We start from the raw sequence: 22,546 nt of genomic DNA, 5'->3' as shown, positions 1-22,546 counted from the left end.
TCTTCTCAACCCTACTTGCAGGGTCGATTACAGTCAGTTCGCGTTTCTTTTTAATCCATGTGCAACAGCAAAAGTTGGAGTTAGAAAAGAGGGGGCTTAGGGCACCTTTCCCGTATGCAAATTCCAACCGAATTTAGTGTTAAACACACTGCAAGCCCCGGCACCTCGCATAAATTGTCAACCCTTAGCCTCAGATTTTTCCTGCAAATCGCTGATAAGCACGCAGTATTCTCAGTAGGAACATTCAAATTTTTTTCTCTGCTTTTTTAATGAGTAATACCCAATTTCTTTTTCTGGTAGTTCCGCGATTAGACTTAAGTAGCGGCGTAGGATTACAGCGTCTTTGTTTTCAGTGTATATATTTTTTTGTTTGTTCAGTGTTTTTGTGGTTCCTTGATGTGGTGTCTATACCATATCACACTTTGTCGGGTTTGTGTGCGGTTTCTGTATCACAACAAACCGTGCACGTGATTACAGCGCTGGACTGACGTGGTTGTAATTTTATGTCTATCTGGATAATATACATATAGGGGGTACATTATTTTTTTGTGCTCATTAGACATCATTCGCAGCAGTAGGCATGACGATTCTGCTGAATTGTTGTCTTTATTTCAGATAAATTTGTTTTTCATAAATGAACACGAGAAGTAAGGCACAACTATGAGAGAGCGAAGATAAATCAAAAGATGATAGCGTAATGGATACGGGGCGGGTTACTGACGGGTATAGGGTCGGAGATGATATGAGCACATTTCCAACAGGACAGGGCGACACGATCGTTGATGAGGAATGCGATTTGGACGTGATCTTAGAGCATCGTCGCGGCCGTGATTATGATAGTGAGGTAGAGGATGAAACAGAGACAGACACAAAGGTCGAGTCGGTAGCAGAAGTTTATAGTCAAACGAGCAAGAGCAGGCAGAGTCCAGCTCGGCCACGTCAGAGCTCTAGCGCCCAGGTGACGTGAGTTACATCTCCTATGATTGACGAGGATCAAAAGATGACATTAACCCAATACTGAGCTTCCTATGATCAATGAAAGAAGAAGCTGACGAACAACGTAAGAAGGAGATGGAAGAAGATGAGAAACGGCGTAAGAAGGGGAAGGAAGCAGATGAGATATAGCGTAAGAAGGAGAAGGAAGAAGATGAGATACAGCGTAAGAAGGAGAAGGAAGAGTCTGACGAACAGCCTAAGAAGGACACTCAAATGTTCAAATGTGTGTGAAATCTTACGGGACTTAACTGCTAAGGTCGTCAGTCCCTAAGCTTACACACTACTTAACCTAAAATATCCTAAGGACAAACACACACACTCATGCCCGAGGGAGGACTCGAACCTCCGCCGGGACCAGCCGCACAATCCATGACTGCAGCGCCCTAGACCGCTCGGCTAATCCCGCGCGGCAAGGACACTCAAGCAGTAATTTCGCAAATAGGAGAAATTCGTGAGGAATTACTAACAATAAAGAAAGAATGTGGACAAGTAAGAGAAATGTCAATGGTTGCACAAAAAGTAGCAGGCCTAGCCAAAACGGCAGCAACAGGGGCAATGAAAGTCGCGGAAGCAACTTCTAAACTTGCAGGGCACTTGCGACGTGCGACACAAGCCCATTCAAAATTCCTAGCGTTCTTAAAAACGCAAGCTAATATCGCCGTTACGAACACCACGAAACCAATGAAAGAAGTAGAGAGCTGTATAGCAAAACTAGAGCGAAACGGGCACAGGAACACTGCGCGTTCGGATACCAATGATGGAGTACACAGAATTGTGTCGCCGAGGAAAAGCCTGCTGTGCTCCAGCACGGTGGGAGTGCGGAACTAACAATGCATACTCAGAAACAGCGAGTAATAGCTCCAATAATTGCAGCCCACTTAGGAGAGTGAATGCTGAATGCCATTTCCACTGTGATACAGAGGTAGCACATCACAGTTATCAGCAAGATAGATCCGGACACTCAGCAGAAGTGCGAGTATCGGAAACGAGTGACAACACCAATGCGAGGATCGGACAGGATTTTGATCACAATCACTTCCTTTCGATACTAAAATTCCAGAAGTTCAAAGATAGTGGAGGATCGATGCATCCCAAGAGCTGGGTGATGCAGTTTACAAATTCATTACCTTCATCATGGCCAACCCAGGCAAAATTAGAATTCATGTGTGGACATATCGAAGGCCAAGCCGCGGAAAAAATGCGGGGTGTGGCAGCGACGTGTCGGACTTATCAGGAATTTGTTGATGCGTTCCTGCGGATCTACTGGTCAAAGGAAACGCAAGACAGGATTAAAGAGGAAATAATATTTTTTTCTGAACTGGAAGTGTTCGGAAAGAAGGAGCACAACCAAATTTTTTGATGATTTACTCAAGAAGAATCAGTTTTTAGATAGTCCACAGAGCAAAGGAGAAATTTTTGGATAGTCCACAGAGCAAAGGAGAAATCATCAAATTTTGCTTTTCCAAATTGCCAGTTAGGTACCAACAGACACTTGTCGGGATGTGTGGACGTGACATAGAGGCATTCAGTAGTCTATTGCGTGAACTCGAAGTACTTTTTGACAAACAAGACGCAAAGGATAGGAAGAAGGGGCAGAGTAACAAATACTAAGGATCAGCAAGGGAGGACGACAACAGATTTCATAATCGCACTGGTCAGTTAGGAAACCAGGGTTAGGCTAATCAAGGTTATGGAAACCAGAGACACGGAAACCAGAACGTCAGGGAACAGGGTCAAGCTAGACAAGGAATCTGGAACAGGAGGAATAACGAACGGCAAAGCGACCGTAATTGGAGAGAGGGAAACCAAGGACAACAGGGGAGCCAGGAGATTGCAAGTACCTCCTCAAATCCTAGTGCACGTCAGAGGAGGGGGAGTTTAATAAGGGATTTACGCGAGTCTATTGCGAACACAGGTTGCGGGAATTTCGCACTTAATCTCGGACCTGGCCCAACTACGGATGATAAATTACGAAGATTTATCGGAAATCCTGCTCGAAGAACATAAAACAGGAATGAGGTGGCCGAATCTGAATGGAAAGCATTGAAATTGTCATTAGTACAAGCACCCATCCTCACACACCCTAATTTAGCAGAAGAGCGTGGCATAGTAACGGACAGTTCATACTCAGGTCTGGGTCTCATGGTGTTCCAAGACCATGTACATGAAGGAAACAGGGTATGGAAGACAACTGCGTTTGGTAGTAGAGTACTAGCCAAGAGTGAGAGGAATTACTCGGTAACTGAATTAGATGCTCTGGCTGTTGTATGGGCTTTTGAAAAATGCAGGTACCTTTTACTTGGTAGCAAGACGAGGGTCTACACAGTCCACAAGGCACTCGAGTTCCTCATGACTGCAAAGCTTAATGACAGGCGGCTCATTAGGTGGGCATCATATCTGCAGCAGTACACTTTTTCCATAGAATACATCCCCGGCAGTCAGAGCGTTATTGCAGACGCCTTTTCACGGCCACCGATTGGATTTGACCACAACATGGAAAAAGATCTGGAGGAAAATCACTACTGCCTTTTCTATATGCAAAAACTAGCCTTTGAAAATTTTATTACCTGTAGTATGCAGGACATCAAGAAGGAACAAGACAAGGACACTGCCCTAGTGATAGTGAAACAGAAATGGATAGACAGAAGACACGCCACCGTCAGGCTGTTCTACCTCTTGCGGAAATGCATGATCTTCCACGGAAATTATGCCAATGACAGTGAATTTAGGGGGGGGGGGGGCTATGCATCCCTGAACACCAAATAAACAAGGTTATATGGCATACTCACCTCAGCTACTGACACTTCGGACCACGCAAGTTCAATCTCAAGCTAAGTACCGAGTGTTACTTTCGTAACATGGAGCATCGAATTCGGAGGGTACTATCGGTGTGTAAAGACCGCCAAAAGGCTAAGCACACCACTGTAAACAAGCAGGCACCATTATACCCAATCGTACCGACCAAATTAAGATAATTAGCGGCAACAGATTTGATGGGGCCTTTGCTAAGAACAAGAAAAGGATATACTTACGTATTAGTCTTTGTTGAACTAACGTCCCAATACGTTACCTTTACGGCACTGAAGACGGTGACAGGGCGACAGGACGAACTGTATCACGAGTCCCAATCCGTGATTTCCCACCGCAGGTTGCTGATGGGAGTAGAATTATTTGTGATAACGGGCAACAGTTTAAGTCAAAAACATGGAAGGAGACGTTGCGACGATGTAAAATTGATCCCATTTTTATATCATTACACCATCCGAGCTCGAATGCTGCAGAACGGGTTATTAAGGATCTCGGAAACTTGTGCTTGTTGTACTATAACAAACAGCACACGACATGGGACGTTTCCCTTCAAGAATTCCAGGAGGTGATCAATGAGGCACCCCATAGGGTAACAAAATTGGCACCCATTACAGTACTGAAAAACCGGATTCCTAAGGACTTGATAATCAAGGTCGTAAAAATGGTTCAAATGGCTCTGAGCACTATGGGACTCAACATCTGAGGTCACCAGTCACCTAGAACGTAGAACTACTTAAACCTAACTAACCTAAGGACATCACACACATCCATGTCCAAGGTAGGATTCGAACCTGCGACTGTAGCAGTCGTGCGGTTCCGGACTGAAGCGCCTAGAACCGCTCGTCCACAACGGCCGGCCAAGGTCGTAAACTTCACACCAAGGGCGCGGACGCAGCACCGAGCCGTAGTGCATTTGGCTCTCAAGAGGATACAGGCTGCAGCAGAGGTCAGGAACAGACATGCAGACAAGGGAGCTCGTGTACGACACTTCCAAATTGGGCAAAGGGTGCCCGTGAAATCTTCCCGACACTCGAACAAACAAAAAATGAAATGCCAAAAATTCTACTCTGTTTACACCGGCCCGTACCGTATAAGGAGAGCGGCTCACCACTATGCTTATGAATTGGAGACGCTGAAAGGAAAGAAGTCCATAGGACTCCGCCACATCTCTCACATAAAGGAATTCGTGGAATAATAGTAATTTACGTGGAGCACATAGCAGAATAGGCCAATATATGAACCTTTCTTCGGGTAACAATAGTCGTAGAATTAACAGATTAAGATTGTTAAAGTATTAACACGCTGCAATGTCTTGCAAAAGAATTTGCTGCTGCTATCCTTTTTGGTTTATGTTCGCAACATACAACGTCGATAGTGTAGGATGCACTACCACTCCATGAGCAATATTTTTGTCCTTTCGTGTCTGGTGTCCATTTTGAGGGATAATGATGAGTAACATGTCGCACAAACGGGCGCAAACAAGAACGTACTCATAAAAGCGTTCTTGGAAGTCATGGTACGCTTCATAGCGGCCGAAACCAGCTCGCGAGATGTTCATGCCAATGCTTGCTAGCACGCGTCAGTGCACTGCAAGATTGTGGTATTTTGCGTGATTTCGAGGATGAATATGGGCAGTATTGTTTTTACAGTGGTGTGCCAACACCGTTGACTTGTAAGTCGGGTTAACCTATAGTGCCCTAGACGGTCGAAATGCGGGCATAAGCCTACCATGCCAATGTGCTGGTTGGAGATTTGTGGCTCGTGACTGTCACAGATAAATAACCAAGAAAGTATGCTTGGAGATTCGTGACAAACTGTTTAGCTGACGTGTGGTGGGTAACTGTATCCTCAACAGGCACCAGTCCTGGCTTGGTCGTATTACATTGCCTCTGGAAAAGTGCACTTCGATCGCTAAAACCGCATCACACAGTAAAAGAAGTTGCAGCTATAAATTTATTGTCTTGTATAGTCACGGCTAACCCACTTTCTCGAGTTTCAGTGCGTCGTAGCGAGATCTCGGAGGCCGTGTCGTACGACGCGCACATCACTGTCGTCGTCAACAACAGCGAGCAGCGAGACATCTCAGCATAACAGGAATTCTGTAAAGGGTATTGTATGAAAATACATGTACCATATACTAGGATAAGCTAAACTTTAGGATTAAGCAATAACTAGACACATAATAATGTGTGGGTTTTCTACCAAAAGTAGGAATGTTTGGTGTGCGCCTACTGGAAGGCGATTTTTCAGGTCAGCAAACCACAGATCCGAGATGGAAGTACGACGGACGAGCAAACGTAAAACATAGCCAGAATGAGATTTTCACTCTGCAGCCGAGTGTGGGCTGATATGGAACTTCCTGGCAGATTAAAACTGTGTGTTGGACCGAGATTCGAACTCGGGACCTTTGCCTTTCGCGGGCAAGTGCTCTACCAACTGAGCTACCCAAGCACGACTCACCCCCTGTCCTCACAGCTTTACTTCCGCCAGTACCTCGTCTCCTACCTTCCAAACTTTACAGAAGCACGAGAGCTTCAGTAAAGTTTGGAAGGTAGGAGACGAGGTACTGGCGGAAGCAGAGCTGTGAGGACGGGGTGTGAGTCGTGCTTGGGTAGCTCAGTTGGTAGAGCACTTGCCCGCGAAAGGCAAAGGCCCCGAGTTCGAGTCTCGGTCCAGCACACAGTTTTAATCTGCCAGGAAGTTTCAAACGTAAAATAGTTACATGTTCTTTATTGTTCAGTAAACTTCAACCTGCGGAATTACATAATGTATTGAAAGACATAGGTTATATATAGTTAGCAAAGGATAGTTCATTCTTGAGCATGTATACTGTCGATCTATATAAGTAATAATAATGTTAGTGTGGGCCCTCACGTTTAGTTGACTATCCCACACATAATACCAGTTGTCAAACACCATGTACAGCAATGGCATCGATCTCTACACAAGTAATAGGATAGGTACTCTGTTTCCATGTCTAGATTAGATACAACAAGATTTTTGCTATAGTAATAGCCATAGATTTATTACTATAAAATTAAAATAAGTGTCTGAAATGACAGACCATCACTATATGGTTATGTAAATTCATTGTAACATAGAAGGTCATGGGAAAAAGTTAACATTAAGATTTTTGTTAGAATTGTGCAGATGACGGGTGCCGTGGGAATGCAGAGGCCAATCGGAGCAAAAAAGAAGGGCTCATAGACTACCTGCAAGAAGGGATAGCACGCCAGCATACGAGGAGAGAGCGTGAGCGTCCGGTCCTGCGAGCTGACAGTCACCTGTGTCGTATACCTGAAGGATTAGGAGGTGGTCAAGCCTAGACGGGCCACAAGCGAAAGTGAGGTTGACCGTTGACACTGACACGCGAGCAGCACATGGCATCCAGCGAGCTCTCCGGACGCAGCAGCCGTTTGAAGGGATTCCCTGTAGCAGAACACATTGTCGTGAGTACACGAAGAAGAACACGTACGGTGTCAGAACCTGCACCTCATGTGCCTCAGGACGGGAACGCATGCTATGTACTCACCTCTTCGAGGTTTCACAACTAACTAGCTGTAGCCGATCTGCATACACAAAGCAGTATTGTGCCACAAACTCAAATAAGTGATTTGCACATTTCTAACTTCTTCTCACACTAAGAGAGCAGTCGTAGCAATCGTCCACAAGTGAACCAGTCTGTTGCTCCTAGTTAGATCCTGTATGGATGAGCTCACACACTTGTGGAGTCACTCCACGTGCCATCACCCCTCGTCGAAATGCAATATTGGAAAACGTAAAGTACTGTCCACGGACAGCTGAGATCCAGTCTAATGATGCATCCCAACCGATAGACCTCAGTGACAAGTAATCGACGTGAGGAGAGCCTATCGCTACGCATTCCTCCCGCACTGCCGTGATCATATGTGTGGGTCTTGCTGCAATCTCAATAGTGTACTGCAGATGCTCCAGGACACCCTATTGCTGTGGCATCAACGTGAACAACACCAGACACTTAACACTATCACTTTACGCGGCAAAATTATTTTCAAGAGATTGCTAAATTACACGGACAGTTAAACACCGCAAAATTTGCCTCCAGATCATCAAATACATAGAACACTGACAAGGATATTGCAAACCAGGAACATGTATACCAGTGTAAGTACAATTAAACATTACTATTGCTGCTCCAGTCTGACACCTACCAATGTACAGGTAATGTCTCCTCCTGATGGCTGCGGTTCTAGAACGAATCGCAGTATCTATAGCGTGCATAATTTTCCACCTAAAAAATCTTTCTCATACCCTCGTGGCTACCTGTGTCCTCACAACAGGACACACCCTTATCTTCTCTGTTCATGACACAACGCAAGCAACACTGCAATACACAGGGTGAGTCACCTAACATTACCGCTCGATATATTTCGTAAACCACATCAAATACTGACGAATCGATTCCACAGACCGAACATGAGGAGAGGGGCTAGTGTAATTGGTTAATACAAACCATAAAAAAAATGCACGGAAGTATGTTTTTTAACACAAACCTACTTTTTTAAAAATGGAACCCCGTTAGTTTTGCTAGCACATCTGAACATATAAACAAATACGTAATCAGTGCCGTTTGTTGCATTGTAAAATGTTAATTTCATCCGGAGATATTGTAATCTAAAGTTGACGCTTGAGTACTACTCCTCCGGTGTTCGATCGTGTGTATCGGAGAGCACCGAATTACGTAGGGATCCAAAGGGAACGGTGATGGACCTAAGGTACAGTAGAGACTGGAACAGCACATTACGTCCACATGCTTACACCTTTTTATTGGTCTTTTTCACTGACGCACATGTACATTACCATGAGGGGTGAGGTACACGTACACATGTGGTTGCCGTTTTCAATTACGGAGTGGAATAGAGTGTGTCCCGACATGTCAGGCCAATAGATGTTCAATGTGGTGGCCATCATTTGCTGCACACAATTGCAATCTCTGGCGTAATGAATGTCGTACATGCCGCAGTACATCTGGTGTAATGTCGCTGTAGGCTGCCACAATACGTTGTTTCATATCCTCTGGGGTTGTAGGCACATCACGGTACACATTCTCCTATAACGTACCCCACAGAAAGAAGTCCAGAGGTGTAAGATCAGGAGAACGGGCTGGCCAATTTATGCGTCCTCCACGTCCTATGAAACGCCCGTCGAACATCCTGTCAAGGGTCAGCCTAGTGTTAATTGTGGAATGTGCAGGTGCACCATCGTGCTGATACCACATACGACGACGGGTTTCCAGTGGGACATTTTCGGGCAAATTGGCAGATCATTCTGTAGAAACGCGATGTGTGTTGCAGCTGTTTGGGCCCCTGCAAAGAAGTGAGAACCAATGAGGTGGTCGCCAATGATTCCGCACCATACATTTACAGTCCACCGTCGCTGTCGCTCTACCTGTCTGAGCCAGTGAGGATTGTCCACGGACCAGTAATGCATGTTTCGTAGATACACTGCCCCGTGGTTTGTGAAACCCGCTTCATCGGTAAACAGGTAGAACTGCAACCCATTCTCTGTTAATCCCCATCGACAGAATTGCACTCGATGATTAAAGTCATCACCATGTAATCGCTGATGTAGCGACACATGAAACGGGTGAAAGCTGTGACGATGCAGTATGCGCATGACACTACTTTGACTAAGTCCACCAGCTCTCGCAATGTCCCGTGTACTCAAGTGTGGGTTCATGGCAACCGCAGCTAACGCACCAACTGCATCCGCTTCTCCTGTGACGGGCCTGTTACGGACCCGTTTGCGTGCTACAACCATAACTGTTGCATACAGTTGGCGGTAGATGTCTTGCAATGTGCGGCACATTGGATGCTCTCTGTCCGGGTACCGTTCTGCATACACCCTGCAGGCTTCAGCTGCATTTCGTCGACACTCGCCATAGATGAGGCTCCGCCTTTTCAGAGTTCGAATACACCATGGTCACAGTTCCTACAACACTACACTATCACAGACGTCTGGTAACACGGTGTACTACACTTGGTCTGCGTGCGGAGACGAATGCAGAATAACAATAGCAGCAAGCGCTACATGTGGACACTGCGACAGCTAGACCAAACCACAACAGTGCACTACAGCCACACTCGTAAACACGGTCACCATCGTAAACATGTCCCTGCAGATGCTGCTCGCCGACCGCGGCCCGTGTTTGTTACAACACGCAACTGAACATCGGAGGTTTCAAGCGTCAACTTTAGGTTACAATATCTCAGGATGTAATTAACATTTTACAATGCAACAAACGGGACTGATTACGTATTTGTTTATATGTTCAGATGTGCTAACAAAACTAACGTGGTTCCATTTAAAAAAACGTAGGTTTGTGTTAAAAAACATATTTCTTTGCATTTTTGTATGGTTTGTAGTAAACAATTACACTAGCCCCTCTCCTCACGTTCGGTCTATGGAATCGGTCTGTCAGTATTTGATGTGGTTTACGAAATATATCCAGCGGTAACGTTAGGTGACTCACCCTGTATACACATTTTACACAAACAGTGCCGTTATCTTTAATATCTGCACAGCGCCCAAAAAAATTATCATCTGCCTACACTCACACCGGCTATATGTCTCGATTATCCCCAGTCCTAGAAAATTATCTGACAAAGTCTTAGAATCAGTGTCTCTGGAAGGTGGTAAAAATGGTCCATTGCAAACAAATGTCCATATTGAATGTTGTCAAATTTCCACTTGATCAGGGGACTGATGACCTCCGATGTTAAGTCCCATAGTGCTCAAAGCCATTTTCCCACTTTATCTCGAAAGTTGTCCAACACATACTAAGTATTAGTTCGCTATTCAAATGTCTAGAGGACAAAGCGGTTATGTCAGCTACATTCCTACACTTCTACAGCTTCTACCGTTAACAGGAAACGTGAATCATTCCCGTCACCGGCCCTGCATGCCAAGCATGCACAGGTAGAATCCTCCTAGGAAACCGATCACATATATGTTTCATCATTGTCCTTACAACTAAATGTTACGATTGCGGTCTCAGTTGAATGACATTCGACAATGAGCGAATTATCGGAAATCCACCCTGCTGATGGCTGTGGCTCTGGAAATAGAAACGTCTGTACCATTCTTATGACTTGACATACTCTTCACTTTGCTGTAGCAGTACTCGACATCAAATCCATATCTTCCTTGTGACTGGACATAGACATTTCCATTACACATGTCGGAACACAAACACATACTTTATAAGCCTGATGCTCAGGGCGAGCGTATCATGCACCGCCTATTACTAAGTATAATACTTCACCAATAAAAGACTGCAGACGATACAAAGTAACACTGACCGAAAATCAACGGTGGGTGGTCATGTCTCATAAGTTTTCCTTGTGAGTGCTAACACCGTGTCTTAGAAAGAGAGGCGTAATCGTCTTACAAACCGCTATATGTTAAAAAAAAAGAAAAAAAAACACATCCATATTACCATCACAAGCAGTCATGGTTCTACAGGTACACAAAAGTATCCATGTTAAAAGTTATACCAGCTTTGTAAATCCACTTGTGGCATTACCTACAAATGATGTGGTTTTTCCAGACATTGAATATAAATACCATGACACTGAATATACACTCCTGGAAATGGAAAAAAGAACACATTGACACCGGTGTGTCAGACCCACCATACTTGCTCCGGACACTGCGAGAGGGCTGTACAAGCAATGATCACACGCACGGCACAGCTGACACACCAGGAACCGCGGTGTTGGCCGTCGAATGGCGCTAGCTGCGCAGCATTTGTGCACCGCCGCCGTCAGTGTCAGCCAGTTTGCCGTGGCATACGGAGCTCCATCGCAATCTTTAACACTGGTAGCATGCCGCGACAGCGTGGACGTGAACCGTATGTGCAGTTGACGGACTTTGAGCGAGGGCGTATAGTGGGCATGCGGGAGGCCGGGTTGACGTACCGCCGAATTGCTCAACACGTGGGGCGTGAGGTCTCCACAGTACATCGATGTTGTCGCCAGTGGTCGGCGGAAGGTGCACGTGCCCGTCGACCTGGGACCGGACCGCAGCGACGCCCGGATGCACGCCAAGACCGTAGGATCCTACGCAGTGCCGTAGGGGACCGCACCGCCACTTCCCAGCAAATTAGGGACACTGTTGCTCCTGGGGTATCGGCGAGGACCATTCGCAACCGTCTCCACGAAGCTGGGCTACGGTCCCGCACACCGTTAGGCCGTCTTCCGCTCACGCCCCAACATCGTGCAGCCCGCCTCCAGTGGTGTCGCGACAGGCGTGAATGGAGGGACGAATGGAGACGTGTCGTCTTCAGCGATGAGAGTCGCTTCTGCCTTGGTGCCAATGATGGCCGTATGCGTGTTTGGCGCCGTGCAGGTGAGCGCCACAATCAGGACTGCATACGACCCAGGCACACAGGGCCAACACCCGGCATCATGGTGTGGGGAGCGATCTCCTACACTGGCCGTACACCACTGGTGATCGTCGAGGGGACACTGAATAGTGCACGGTACATCCAAACCGTCATCGAACCCATCGTTCTACCATTCCTAGACCGGCAAGGGAACTTGCTGTTCCAACAGGACAATGCACGTCCGCATGTGTCCCGTGCCACCCAACGTGCTCTAGAAGGTGTAAGTCAACTACCCTGGCCAGCAAGGTCTCCGGATCTGTCCCCCATTGAGCATGTTTGGGACTGGATGAAGCGTCGTCTCACGCGGTCTGCACGTCCAGCACGAACGCTGGTCCAACTGAGGCGCCAGGTGGAAATGGCATGGCAAGCCGTTCCACAGGACTGCATCCAGCATCTCTACGATCGTCTCCATGGGAGAATAGCAGCCTGCATTGCTGCGAAAGGTGGATATACACTGTACTAGTGCCGACATTGTGCATGCTCTGTTGCCTGTGTCTATGTGCCTGTGGTTCTGTCAGTGTGATCATGTGATGTATCTGACCCCAGGAATGTGTCAATAAAGTTTCCCCTTCCTGGGACAATGAATTCACGGTGATCTTATTTCAATTTCCAGGAGTGTAGATGGTGATCGCCGGAGTACACCCACATAATAAAATCATCGAAGTTTGAAAGTGATTCAGCTAAGGAGCGTGGTATGAATCAGGTATGTGCAACCCCCTCACGCCGCCATCACTCGATATTTGTCCAGCATTTGTAATGCTTTCTGTCTTGATGCCATATCATATTTCTGCACTCTCATATCTGGAAATGAGGCACCTTTCTCGAACCTATCACCTACAGTAAAATTCCAACATGGTTATTGGTAGCCCCTATGTATCTTTCAACTACCCCTCAGACTCTGCGCTACCACCCCTACAGCTTTGCGCAAGTGATTGTTCCAATGTAAGTCGGAACTGAGTGGAAGTTGGAGAAAGCAATATGTACCACCGTCAGCAACCCGTGTAGAAACGTGTAAAGCTGACTTTCTGTGACAGAACTGTGTTTGGACCATTCGATGGAAACGAAGCCTGCTCCTGCAACACGAGGTACTATAAAAGACAGAACGGGAACTGGGGGAAGAACGTGGATTTTTCTACTGCATTGTGATGCTTCTCCCAACTACAAGTAGCTACTATAGATCCACATCCCTCATGGTCTGTTCACGTCTATCATCCCAACATTCTATCATCGATATTCTGTTCCATCCACCAGAGGAAAATTACGAACTATAAAAGCTCCTCTAACTTCATCCGACAGAGAACTCGATAAGATTTTTACCACATCTCTTCAAATGGTTCAAATGGCTCTGAGCACTATGGGACTTAACAGCTACGGTCATCAGTCCCCTAGAACTTAGAACTACTTAAAGCTAACTAACGTAAGGACATCACACAACACCCAACCACATCTCTCACCACTCATATATCGAAAGCAAATACTGCATGCGTGGTGGCTTCGAGCACGTGTGATGATCCTATTAAATATACAGGTAATGATCCACTGCACAGAACAGTTTAAAGTTTCATCACCTATACTGTAGGAGGATTTTTGAAACATTGTTTTCTGCTGCAACACGCTTTTTACATTGCCATACATTTTGTTTTTCCGCCACAACAGCGAGATCTGTGTCAGGTTCTAAACTGACATTAACATGTTCTAATCCATTGCCTCTTGCAGAAAACTAGACGTCACACGATGTAAATCATGCTGTTACTGCGCCTACCATAACATGCCAAACATACTGGATGATTTTAAATAAAAGACAGTTACAACATATGGAAACTGGAAGAGTTTGGTGGCGGTTGTGGAGAATTTCCGAGCTGCTGTCCAAAAGTGATTGACAACCTCTACATTTAAACTCGTCTGTCACAGTGACGGAATAGCTGATGGCTTCGCCTTCCATTTCGACTGATTCCTCATACTGCGGTCATGTACACGATCATTGTTTCGGCGCTATTCGTCCCCAGAAGGTGTTGTCCCTCCCTTTCTCTAACTGAAACAAGCGATGTCAGTCAATCAATATGTGGTAACCTACAGCGTACCAGTGGACGGATGCTTGCGTTTCTGACCTATCACTCGTATGGAATGTAGCACTGTTAATATTCCAACGTAAGAAATATATTTCAAGCACATGACGTACATCCTTCTTCCCGCTTTCTCTACGATAAACTATGTTATCGAACCATAAAAGAAAAAAACTACTTACTTAAAAGTGGTTCAAATGCCTCTAAGCACTATGGGACTTAACATCTGAGGTCATCAGTCCCATAGATATAGAACTACTTAAACCTAACTTGTGGTGTCACTGCCAGACACCACACGTGCTAGGTGGTAGCCTTTAAATCGGCCGTTAGTATACGTCGGACCCGCGTGTCGCCACTATCAGTGATTGCAGACCGAGCGCCGCCACACGGCAGGTCTAGTCTAGAGAGACTCCCTAGCACTCGCCCCAGTTGTACAGCCAACTTTGCTAGCGATGGTTCACTGCCTACATACGCTCCTATTTGCAGAGACGACAGTTTAGCTTAGCCTTCAGCTGCGTCATTTTCTACGACCTAGCAAGGCGCCATATTCAGTAATTATAATGAATTCTGAACAGATATATTGTGAATCGTGTGCCGTCAAGAGCGACGTTCATCATTAATGGATTAAAGTTAAGTATCAAAGTAGTTACGTCCGCCTTCTGAATTCTAAATCCTTGTCATGTTCCAGACCTCACGTTAGTATAGTCCTTCCCTCTTCACGCCAGCCTGCGTGAGCTAAGACGCGTGCATTTCGGCCTCCTCTAGTAACCCGGTGTTGGCTCTTCTGCCAACACAGGAAAACTAACCTAAGGACATCACACACAACCATGCCTGGGTCAGGATTCGAATCTGTGACCATAGCAGCAGCGCGGTTCTGGACTGAAGCGCCTAGAACCGCTCCTCCACAGTGGCTGGAACTTCCTTACAGCATTTGCTCTGCAGGATATGAGCGCACTATAGCTTTCCGGAGTTGCATAGCGTCCACTGTTCACACCCGATCACAGTTCAGAAATTATACTATGCCTGCATCAGCCCTATATAAAATGATCGTTAGTAATGGGGGATATCTCTTACAAGGAAACAGATAAATGCATAGCAGCAGCGTCCGACATGTGAAAAGTACAAGCCATTCCACCACTAACTCTGTAAACACCACATCTGTCTAGTAAATGATTACACGGGGATTGCAGGACCTCACTAGCACCTATCGCTAACTTAGTTATGAAGCTGAAGTCTCGATTTTACAGCCAAGACGTGAGAGGGGGATGGAGTACATCACATAAACCAAAGTTCGTTTAGAGGACTGTGTCACGTTTCATTACACATGAGAAGGAGGTCCTCTGATGACCGACAGGTTTGCAGTTAACGATCGCAAATAGACAGTGCTTTCAATCACATACAGAACATGTGGCTGTGTACGAGTCGAACCCAGGCTATGTCATGTGACTGATTCATCCCGACATAACAGTGGAAAAACTGACCTGCAGTAACTTCTCCCCCTCGAGAATGCATCATCAGTCTACCATTAAATCGTACCTCGTTACAGCTCCATCTCAGTCGATCACCACGTCCACTCTCTGTTATCCTTTAACGCAGATGAAAGTAAGTTTAGAGGTGGATAGCCATCTGTCTTCCTGAAAAGCACCAAATACAGTAGTCAACTCGCGTGTATCACTGGTACCTCAATAGACATACAGTATAATGCTAACTGACAGAAAAAAATGACTGCTTCCCTGATTCCTTTCGCTTAAATGTCCACGTTTTCTTGTATTCGTCTTGCTGCCATATACTTGTTCCCATGTAGAAGTTGATCTGTGCGAACCAGAAGATAAGCAAGTACCTCCTCAATTTCCCCACATTTTGGTGTATATTCGTTCAGTTTATACCTATTTCCCGCCAGTTTTCGCAATTCTATCAATTTTATTATGTCAGTTCTATCCATTCGATCATGACAGTGACTGTAGTCCTAAACTGCTTGTAAATGTAGCACAGCTGCCAACATCTACCCCAACTGCACTGACCGGGAGGCGTAGCATAGCACTGTACATTTGCCTGACAGGTGTGCTGTTTATAGAGCTAGTGACGGAATGACGCTGCTGCTTTGCATTTACCTGTTTCCTCGTAAGAGGCATTCGCCGTTAAATGGTTCAAATGGCTCCAAGCACTATGGAACTTAACATCTGAGGTCATAAGTCCCCTAGAACTTAGAACTACTTAAACCTAACTAACCTAAGGACATCACACACATCCATGCCCGGGGCAGGGTTCGAACCTGCGACTGTAGCGGTCGCGCGGTTCCAGACTGAAGGGCCTAGAGCCGCTCGGCCACAGCTGTCGGCTATTCGCCGTTACTAACGATCATTTTATATAGGGCTGATGCAGGCATACTACAATTTCTGAACCGTGATCGGATGTGAACAGTGGACGCTATACATCTCCGGAAAGCTATATTATGCTCGTATCACGCAGATTAAATTTTTTAAGGAAGAAGTTTTTTCGTTTTACTGTTCGATAACATAGTTTATCGTAAAGAAACCAGGAAGAAGGATATATGTCATGTGCCTGAAATACATTTCTTACATTGGAATATTAACAGCTCTACATTTCATATGACTGATATGTCGGAAACGCAAGCGATCTAACATTATAGCCTGTTTTAAGTGCGGAACGTTGTAGCCTTAGGACTGCGTGTGTTTATGTTCTCTCTTACCAATACGTGCCAGGTACTGATCCTAGACTCTGGAATAATAATTAAAAAATTATAGCTTGGTTGATTTACGTAAAAATGCTTTGAACTCCATCCGTCTGGAGCTTCATTGCGCATAAAAACCATCCGTGTCTTGTTCTTCTTACCGCCTGCTATTACATTTTGACACTTTCAAATCTGTTGCTGTACATCGATGAGGAGTGCTAACCTCCTCGACTAGGGCGCACCTCGAGAAATCTTGTGCACTTCAATGGGTGCAGACTCGGCCAGACCCATTCATTCACGAGACGTGGAATGTAGCAGTCCACTTCTGGTCGGTTGTAGGTTAAATCGGTAACGGTGCTGCAGGGCGGGTTCGTCAATGACAGTGTTTGTGGGGTCTTTCACACTCTAATTTTACCCTAAGACAGAGAGAACGCTCTGTGACTCCCATACGCTGACAGATGGATCGTAAATTAATCACTATGTTTGAGGTGTTAGAAATATGTAGAGTGCAATCTGATATACTTTGATGGTGTATGTGTTCGCAAATTAACAATGAATGGATGTACTGCACCATCATCAGTCCACTTTCGCAATCATACTCGCAAAGTGGAGAAGGGGTGGTTTAGCTATGATACTGAAATTGGGAAACATGCTGTCATGTCACTGGTCTGTGTTGAAATTACTGTAAAATTGTTAAAATTGTTCACACAATCAACTGTAATGCTTTTTTTCAGTACATCGGCAGTGTCTTTTCCATCCCATCCCTGGAGCTTTTATAGTTCGTAATTTTCCTCTGGTAGATGGAACAGAATAACGATGATAGAATGTTGGGGTGATAGAAGTGAATGGGCCCCGAGGGACATGGATCTGTAGTACCTTGGAGAAGCACCATAACACAGTAGGAAAATCCACGTCCTTTCCCCAGTTCTCAAAGTGTGTTTTATACTACCTCGTGTCGCAGCAGCAAGCTTCGATTCTGTCGAATGGTCAAAAAACAGATCTGTCACAGTAAGTTAGCTTTGCCTGTTTCTACACGAGTTGCTGAAAGTGGTAGATATAGCTTTCTCAATATTCAACAAAGTTACAACTTACATTGGAATAATCACTTGCACAAAGCTGTAGGGGCGGTAGCGCAGAGTGTGAGTAGTAGTTGGAAGATACATAGGGCCTACCTAGAACAATGTTGGAATTTTACTGCAGCAGATAGGGTCGAGAAAGGTGGCCCGTTTCGAGATATGAGAGTACCAGAAATATGACATGGCGTCAAGACAGAATGCGTTAGAAATACTGGAGAAATAACGAGTGGGGGCGGTGTGAGGGGGTTGCAGATACCTGATCATACCATGCTCCATAGCCGAATCACTTTCAATATTCGATAATTTTATTACAAGTGTGCACCGTTGGCAACGTGTAACCGCACTGCTAATGTGATAATATACACTCCGGCAATCACGGTCTATATTCAGTGTCATGGTATTTGTCTCGTAAAACCACGTCATTCGTAGATAATGACATGTGTGGAACTATAAAGCCGGTATAGCTTTTAACATGGATACTTGCATGCACCTATAGAACCATGACCGCTTGTGATGGTAATATGGTTACGATGAAGATTACGCCTCTCTTTCTAAGAAACGGTGGTAACACTGGCAAGAAAAACTTGGGAGACATGTCCACCCATCGTTGATTTTCGGTCAGTATTATTTTGTATCGTCTGCAGTAATTTAATGGTGAAGTATTATACTTAGTAATAGGAAGTACGTGATAGTTTCGTCTTGAGCATCAGACTTATAAAATATGTGTATGTGTTCCGACATGTGTAAAGGAAATGACTATGTCCAGTCGTAAGAAAGCTAGGGATTTGACGTGGAGTTCTGCGACAGCAAAGGGAAGAGTATGTCAAATCATAAGAATGGTAGAGATATTTCTATTTCCAGAGCCACAGCCATCAGCGGGTTTATTTCCGATACTTCGCTCATTGTCGAATATCGTTCAACAGAGACCACAATTGTAACATTTAGCTGTAAGTACAATGATAAAACATGTATATGACTGGTTTCCTAGGAGGATTCTACCTGTGCGTGCTTGGCATGCAGCGCCAGTGACGGGAATGATTCACGTTTCCCGTTACTGAATGGAGAGGCCTGTTAGAGTGTAGGAATGTAGCTGACTTAACCGTATTGTCCTCAAGACATTTGAATAGTAAACTGTTACGTAGTATGTGTTGGGCAGATTTCGTGATGTGGAAACTTGACAAGATTCAATATCGACATGTGTTTGCGCGGGGCCATTATTCCCTCCAAAGTAAAGTGTTCGGTTGACTGCTTCTTCACATTTGACTTCTTTATTTACTTGAGAGAAGATCGATTGTGGTGTGTGGGTTTGTCAGGAGGAAGACACGTTTGGCAGTTCTCTAGACATGAGAAACACCTTAGTAGACTTTGTAAATTATAGGGATGATTTGGAATCTGTTACATCACCGAAATCGGTATTCGCAAGTGGAAAGATAATTTCCCTCTATTTTTTTCGACTTCTCACGTAAAGGTCTTCGCAAACAGGATAAGTTTCTAGTTACTCAGTGGTCTAGAGCAAGTTCCACCTCTCTAAATTTTGGGGTTTGTAGAAAAATAATTTCCAGTCTATATCATCAGAAGTATGTTGCACAAGCGATCGGTAGGATACTCCTGTGTGGTTGATATCGAGAAGTACCGCGAAAATGGTATAATATTATGGCAAACCGTGCAAAAATACATGTGTTCTTGTAATCCCAGAGGCTGGAGGTGGGTGTAGAAAAGCAAGCAAGAAGGCATACTAGGAACAGTAATGCGTTTGTGCCAAGGAGGAACAAGCCCGAATTTGTACAACAGTTCTGAGAGTGATTTCGGTCCACCGAGGGCCCTCTGGTCACCCATCGGGAGTGGATGACCATAGACATCACGTGGAAATATCTAGTGTTGCGAGGGGATATACGGTGCTGTCTGTCTTCGCAGTATATGTACAAATAATGTAAGAGGGCTGATTTTGAACGACACAGGATATGAATTGTATGTTTACTACATTGACATGGTATGTGGTGATATATTGATGGGTTGTAGATCTGTCTCACACTCTAATATTTAAGCTCTTTTCCTAAGTGGGAGAGCAGTATAACTGAGTAAGGGTCTTTCCCTATCTGACGATATGTAGGGCATTTTTGCAAGGTTTAGTTGTCGGTGTAATATAGCTAATAGTGTAAAATAGCTTTTTGCCACTGAAAGTCTCATTTGCAGAAAGAAAGAAAAAGGCGGACAGTGCTTCCACACCGGTGGCATCAGTAATTCGGTGCGTAAATTCGATAAGAACCAATCATAATCCCTCATTCATTCACAAGGCATCCTTTGTGCTGGGATATAGGAGTCTCTACAAAGCGGTAAGAACGTTTGTGTACGTCGAAAGCAGGATGAGTAACACGTGATGGATGGGGTGCCACATCAGGACTGTGAGGAAGAACGAATTCGCATTTTCCTTGTTGTTCTGTCGATAGTGATGATGATTACAGTACACCAAACCACGTCGGTGATGTACACTCCTGGAAATGGAAAAAAGAACACATTGACACCGGTGCGTCAGACCCACCATACTTGCTCCGGACACTGCGAGAGGGCTGTACAAGCAATGATCACACGCACGGCACAGCGGACACACCAGGAACTGCGGTGTTGGCCGTCGAATGGCGCTAGCTGCGCAGCATTTGTGCACCGCCGCCGTCAGTGTCAGCCAGTTTGCCGTGGCATACGGAGCTCCATCGCAATCTTTAACACTGGTAGCATGCCGCGACAGCGTGGACGTGAACCGTATGTGCAGTTGACGGACTTTGAGCGAGGGCGTATAGTGGGCATGCCGGAGGCCGGGTGGACGTACCGCCGAATTGCTCAACACGTGGCGCGTGAGGTCTCCACAGTACATCGATGTTGTCGCCAGTGGTCGGCGGAAGGTGCACGTGCCCGTCGACCTGGGACCGGACAGCAGCGACGCACGGATGCACGCCAAGACCGTAGGATCCTACGCAGTGCCGTAGGGGACCGCACCGCCACTTCCCAGCAAATTAGGGACACTGTTGCTCCTGGGGTATCGGCGAGGACCATTCGCAACCGTCTCCATGAAGCTGGGCTACGGTCCTGCACACCGTTAGGCCGTCTTCCGCTCACGCCCCAACATCGTGGAGTCCGCCTCCAGTGGTGTCGCGACAGGCGTGAATGGAGGGACGAATGGAGACGTGTCGTCTTCAGCGATGAGAGTCGCTTCTGCCTTGGTGCCAATGATGGTCGTATGCGTGTTTGGCGCCGTGCAGGTGAGCGCCACAATCAGGACTGCATACGACCGAGGCACACAGGGCCAACACCCGGCATCATGGTGTGGGGAGCGATCTCCTACACTGGCCGTACACCACTGGTGATCGTCGAGGGGACACTGAATAGTGCACGGTACATCCAAACCGTCATCGAACCCATCGTTCTACCATTCCTAGACCGGCAAGGGAACTTGCTGTTCCAACAGGACAATGCACGTCCGCATGTATCCCGTGTCAGCCAACGTGCTCTAGAAGGTGTAACTCTACTACCCTGGCCAGCAAGATCTCCGGATCTGTCCCCGTTTGAGCATGTTTGGGACTGGATGAAGCATCGTCTCACGCGGTCTGCACGTCCAGCACGAACGCTGGTCCAACTGAGGCGCCAGGTGGAAATGGCATGGCAAGCCGTTCCACAGGACTACATCCAGCATCTCTACGATCGTCTCCATGGGAGAATAGCAGCCGGCATTGCTGCGAAAGGTGGATATACACTGTACTAGTGCCGACATTGTGCATGCTCTGTTGCCTGTGTCTATGTGCCTGTGGTTCTTTCAGTGTGATCATGTGATGTATCTGACCCCAGGAATGTGTCAATAAAGTTTCCCCTTCCTGGGACAATGAATTCACGGTGTTCTTATTTCAATTTCCAGGAGTGTATTTCCAAGCAATATGTCCATGGGTGAGGTATTCATTATCACACATAATGCAGGATGCCCGCCCTCCATAACACTTGTTTGAGATAATTCTGGCAGGACAGCATCTTCCAGAAGCTCTGCTTGTAAGATTTTGTCAGATAATTTCCTAGGATTGAGAAGAATTGACACATATAGCCAGTGTGAGTGTAGGCATACGATAATTTTTTCGAGTTCTGTGCAGATATAAAAGATAAAAGGGGCATATAGATTCAGCACACTGATAACCAGGACGGCACGAGAGAGATTTTCCAGGTGGAAAACTATGTACGCTATAGATACTGAAATTCGTTCTAGAACTGCAGCTGTCAAGAGGCGACTTGCAAGTGAATGAGGACGAAATGATGATGAAAGACACACAACACCCAGCCATCGCGAGACAGAGAAAATTCCTGACCCCGTCGGGAATCGAACCCGGGACCCCAGGAAGCAAGAACGCTACCACAAGCCCACGAGCCGCAGACTATGTATTTAATGATTTGTAGGCAACTTATGCAGGGATTAACTGTCAGTGTAATTTAGCGATCTGTGCAAAATAAT

The 22,546-nt window shown here is 45.8% G+C and overlaps 1 protein-coding gene and 1 non-coding gene across 2 annotated transcripts in view; both read right to left on the bottom strand.

The window, feature by feature from the left end:
* Positions 1 to 22,546, bottom strand: part of LOC124555871 (Down syndrome cell adhesion molecule-like protein Dscam2) — a 606,714-nt gene that overhangs the window by 543,318 nt on the left and 40,850 nt on the right. The window lies entirely within an intron of this gene.
* Trnas-cga lies at positions 6,181 to 6,255 on the bottom strand. Its single transcript has one exon. It is a non-coding gene; the product is annotated as a tRNA-Ser (tRNA).

This window comes from Schistocerca americana, chromosome X (assembly GCF_021461395.2).
Source record: "Schistocerca americana isolate TAMUIC-IGC-003095 chromosome X, iqSchAmer2.1, whole genome shotgun sequence".
Taxonomy (NCBI): domain Eukaryota; kingdom Metazoa; phylum Arthropoda; class Insecta; order Orthoptera; family Acrididae; genus Schistocerca; species Schistocerca americana.
This window is presented reverse-complemented; position numbering and strand designations above follow the sequence as displayed.